This window comes from Silene latifolia, chromosome X, assembly GCF_048544455.1.
Source record: "Silene latifolia isolate original U9 population chromosome X, ASM4854445v1, whole genome shotgun sequence".
Taxonomy (NCBI): domain Eukaryota; kingdom Viridiplantae; phylum Streptophyta; class Magnoliopsida; order Caryophyllales; family Caryophyllaceae; genus Silene; species Silene latifolia.
The window spans coordinates 25,918,670-25,923,590 of record NC_133537.1 but is presented as its reverse complement, the minus strand read 5'-3'; the positions used below and the strand labels follow the sequence as shown (position 1 = coordinate 25,923,590).

At 39.7% G+C, this 4,921-nt stretch overlaps 1 non-coding gene across 1 annotated transcript; it reads right to left on the bottom strand.

The window, feature by feature from the left end:
* Positions 1 to 239: 239 nt before the first annotated feature.
* Positions 240 to 346, bottom strand: LOC141624644 (small nucleolar RNA R71). Its single transcript, XR_012534450.1, has one exon. It is a non-coding gene; the product is annotated as a small nucleolar RNA R71 (small nucleolar RNA).
* Positions 347 to 4,921: the final 4,575 nt, after the last annotated feature.

The following is a 4,921-nucleotide window of genomic DNA, read 5'->3' as shown; positions in this document are numbered from 1 at the left end:
TGTTCGGGGGGCATATTGAAGAAGATGCTCATGCTCATCTAAGAAAGTTCAAGAGAAAGGTCTCTATGATGAAAAAGAATGGGGTATCCGAAGATACACTAAGGATGATGTTGTTCGCATTCTCCTTCACGGGTAAGGCGGACCGATGGTTGAATGTTCACCCTCCGGACATATTCAAAACTTGGGACGCTTTAGCCAAGGCATTCATGGCCAAGTACTATCCATCATCAAAGACCGCCATGCTCCGAAATGAGATCCATACTTTCCATCAAGAGGATGGAGAATCCTTGGGTGAGGCATGGGATAGATATCAAGACCTTATTGCTAGTTGCCCTCACCATGGAATTTCGGTTTGGTATGTCACACAAACCTTCTATCAAACCTTGTTGCCAAGAACAAAAGAAATGGTGAATGCCTCTGCGGGAGGGGGATTCGATCATTTGGGTGATGAGGAGGGCACTACTCTAATCAAGAAAATGGTGGACTCCGAGGCAAACTATGGCATAAGAGTGAATGTCTTGAGAAGAAGTAAGCACCCTCCCGAATTCTTAGTAAATGTGGAGACCAATGCTAAGCTTGATATGCTCACCAAAAAGCTTGAAGAGTTGAGTAAGAAGAAGCAAGTGAACCAAGTGAATCAAACTACCACTTCTCATGGACCATCAATGGAAGAAGTGATGCAAAGATCAACTTGTGAGTCATGTGAAGGTATGGGTCACACTTATGAAGTATGTACAAATAACCACCTTAACAACTTTGATAGGAACAATGTACAAGAGGTGAATGCTTTCCAAGCATTTAACAATTTCTCCAACCGTCCACCTAGGCCCTCATTCAACAACAACCAAGGATCCAACTAAAACTTTGCCAACCAATCTCAAGCATACCAATATTATGGAGGCAACCAAGGTAATCAAAACTTTTACCAAGGAAACCAAGGAAATCAAGCCAGCCAAGGGTTTGGTCAAGGATTCAATCAATGGAACAACAAAAATTGGAACAATCAAGGATACAATAATAATCAAAGGTACAACCAAGGGCAAAATTAAGGGTTTAATCAAGGGTACTAAGGGAACAACCAAAATTCCAACTTTAGAGATCAAGGATATGGCTTTCCTTTTCCAATTTTCAACCAACCTTTAAACCAAGAGCCACCACCCCAAGCTATTAATACCATGGGGTATGATAAATATGATAACTTAGTGAAGTTGATAGGGGATTTGGCAAGTAATACCCAACAACAAATCAAGAGTCTTGAAGCTAAAGTGTCTTCCCAAGCTCTCATGAGTTCTCAAAAACCACCGGGTGTATTCCTAAGACAAGAGCAAAATCCAAGGGACCCTATGAAGGCAAAGGAAGTTAATGCTATCATGGTCGGATTTAAAGAGGAAAAAGAAGAGTTATTTGGTTTGCCAAGTCAAGAGGAGTTATCATACACTACTCCATTTTCCATGGCTATGGAAACATTTCAAGAAGTTGACCATGAGCCCGAAGAAGAGAGCATGGGAGATTATGTGCTTGAGCAAATAATAACAATTCATGGTACAAGCTTGGATGTTAAAGTCGGCCCGGATAAGGGAGAGATGGTTATGACTACCCCAACCACTATGAGTGAAGAAATTGTGCTTGAAGAAATTGTGGAAGTACCAAATGTGATGGTAGAAGTTGAGAAGAACCCGGAAGAAAAAGATATGGTGATGGTAGAAGAACACTCTTTGGCCAAGCAAGAAGAGGCCTATGATACTTCAAGGTATGACAAATTTATGGACTTGGTAATGAAAATGGGGACCTGCAATCCACCTTTTGTGGATATGCCTCATTATTCTGAATCCCTTGAAGAAGTCATTTCTATAAGAGTGGACATTAGTGGACATGAGCTTGATGCCTCAAGTGAGGAGTGCAATGTGCTCAAATCTAAAGAAATCCCCATCAAATTTGACGACCCCGGGAGTTTCTCAATTCCATGTACCGTGGGTGACCAAAAGATGGATAGTGCTTTGTGTGACTTAGGGGCAAGTGTGAGTGTGATACCACTTGTCCTTGTGAAGAGGTTGAATATTTCAAGCTTAGCCCGCACTTCCATTACAATCAAACTTGCCGACGGGACAATCAAATCTTCAAATGGGATTCTCAAGGATATCATGGTTCAAATTGGTGAGCTTTCAATTCCTACTGATTTTGTTGTGTTGGACATCCCTATGGGAAGACGCTCTCGTATTATTCTTGGTAGGCCATTCTTAGCCACGGGAGGAGCCACCATAGATGTCAAAGAGGGACTATTGTCATTCAAAGTTAGGAAGGAAAAAGTTGAATTTAAGCTACCACATGCTTCAAAGAAAACCGTGATTCAAAACATGTTTGTCGTGGAAACATTAGAACTCCATGAGAATGAAGATGAGAACATGGAGCTCTTGATTGCTTGTGAGTTGAAAGTTTATGATGAGCCACCGGCTAAGTTCCTTGAAGAAGAAGTGTGGGGAAAAGGGTAAGACTTGGAAAACCGAGTTCAATTCTAGCACCAATGCCCCTCCAAAATCAAAACCGGGAATTGAAAAGAAGAAGCCAAAAAGATGGAGGAAGAGATCGAAAGGAAAGAGGGTATGTGACCCTAATGTTGACAAAAAGACTAAGGAAAAGCTTGAAGAAGAAATGAACCGAAAATGGCAAGAGTTTCAAGATGCCATGAGTAGGTTACATGATGTGATGACAAGGGTGAAAGGCTCTTGTTTTGTTGGTAGCGAAAATGGTGGAAGGTTGGTGGGATCTCGGGATATTGATCCCGGTTGAATGAAGTCCTTGAATGAAGAGGTTTGGTGGAGTTACATAAGAACCACCGCAATGTATATATTCTCTTTCTCTTTAATTAAGTTTTTACCGCATTTTGCATTTAATGACATGATTCGAAAAGGAGCTAATCTAAATTAGCTCTCCTAAATTAGCTCTCTTTGCATTCATATAGTATAGCTTGCATCGTATTTCAATATTGCATATAGATTAGATCATGCATTGCATACTTATTTGAAAATCACTAAAAATTTGAAATATCAAAAATCAACAAAAACATGTATTTAATTTCCGAATTTCCTCCACACATTTATTTCCATTGGAAATATGTAAATAAATAAGTGTGGGGAGGAAATTCTATCATTCAAAAATACCAAAAACATGTTATTTACTTTCAAATATTCAAAAATTCCAAAAATATGTTCTTTAATTTCGAAAAATTCAAAAACCACCAAAAATATGTTGTTTATTTTTTCTATTCTCTCCCTATACTTTGTTCCATTGAGGACAATGTAAATTTCAAGTGTGGGGAGGGAAATATCCACTTTGTGAATATTGTCTATATTTGTACATATACTATTATCCTTGTAAATTTCAGAAAATTCAAGGAAAATGCCTAAAAATCGAAAAAATTCAAAAATTATAAAAATATTGCATTGTATATATTTTTTTGCTAACCTTTGCCATAGGCATTGACCATTTGAGGTAAAAGGAGCTAGAAAACCGTTTGGCAAACTCGTTCTAATTAATCTCTTGCTCCTTTACCGTTCTTTCTTTATATATCTTGTATATTTGAAGGAGGATGGGATTTTCTGCCTTGGATGTCCCTTTGGGGGACTTTTGGATTGTTAGTGTTGATATGCTGTTAGGTTTAGTAAATTTGTTGCACGTCTCCTTTTTGTCATTTCCATTTCTTGCATGCATTGTCACATGTATATATATGTCTTGTTTCCTTCTTGTTGCACTTAGTTTGTGTAAAATGTTTTGCTTGAAATGTGGTCAAGGGAGGGAAGCATATACCCCAAGGATGAGTCTTGTCCCAACCGTGCCTTCCTCCTCCCCGTGGCTTGCACCCATGTCCATAGGTTAGCCGTGGGAAATTTGGGACCCGACTAACGAGTCTAGGCCGCCCTGTGAGACCATTTACCGTATGCTAGACCTAAGTCTCGACCTAACTACTCATATGTGAGGATTAGAGCCTTCTAGGGTTGGTACATTCATACCCAACCCTCATTTAGGATTGTGAGTAAGTGTCTTCGCGGGACGTGTTATGTCTAGACGCATAAGTGTGTCATTCCGTCCTTAGACCATGGTTTGCATTTCATTTTTTGTGCACAAGTTATGAAATAAAATTTATTTTCACATGCATATGAACCTCACATAGCCAAATTGCCTTGTTTTGCCCCTTTCATTATCTCCCCTTTTGATCCACCCCCTTTGAGCCTTAGCCTTTCCGTTTGACAAACCCACTTAATGAGCTACAATCCATAACCACCCTTCCTTGATCAAGAATTGGTCGGTTTTGTAGTAGTGTTGTAGGGGATGACTTGGGTCGTAGTGGTGGACAATATACATGTCCACTTGGGTCAAACGTTTGGTGTACTTGGCGTTGTATATGAATAAGAGGTATTAATGTCGAAATGAAAAACAAAATAGAAAAGTGAAAAAGTTTTAAAAAATTCAATAAAGAAGTTAGTTGTGTGTGGACGCGGGCCCACGGGGGCGCTTGGGAAACAAGCGGCATTTGTGGAGTCGCCACCAATTTATTGTGGAAAATTGGAAACCGTTCGAATACCTCGTGCCATGTCAAGACACAAAGTAGTGACATAGACACCAAGAACTCGTTACCCTTAGCATTCTATGTCTAGAATGACTCTCGTGGATGCCAATGAACACGGATGTTCACAGAGATCTGGAGTAAGGTGTGAGGGTACATATTAGGAAGCTCTTTTGATCGAACACCTAATCCCGCCCGCCTCGATAGCGGCTTCTACTAATGATTAGGGAAAATTGTCTATACTCGATATATTGTCGAATATATGCATGCAATGCAACATCCAACGTTTTAATCCTAGCATGTGAGAATTAGACTAAGTCGGTAGACACGTAATTTAATCATACAATTGCGTCAAAGTAG